Here is a 326-nt window from a genome sequence, read left to right on the forward strand (position 1 = left end):
AAAAACACAAATTAAATGATATATTGTTTAGTTATACATAGATGTGGTAAAAAGAAAAAGCCAAGGGAATGATAAACACAAAATTCCTAGTAGCATTAACATCTGGGTGGGGAAAAAGGAGCACCCAGTGTCTTCAATGGTATTAATGTTCTTTTTTTGAATTTTTATTGGAGTATAGTTAATTTACAATGTTATGTTAGTTTCTGCTGTACAGCAAAGTGAATGTTATACATATACATATATCCACTCTTTTTTAGATTCTTTTCCCATGTAGGTCATTACAGAGTATTGAGTAGAGGTCCCTGTGCTATACAGTAGGTCCTAAT

The sequence above is a fragment of the Delphinus delphis genome, chromosome 15, assembly GCF_949987515.2.
Source record: "Delphinus delphis chromosome 15, mDelDel1.2, whole genome shotgun sequence".
Taxonomy (NCBI): domain Eukaryota; kingdom Metazoa; phylum Chordata; class Mammalia; order Artiodactyla; family Delphinidae; genus Delphinus; species Delphinus delphis.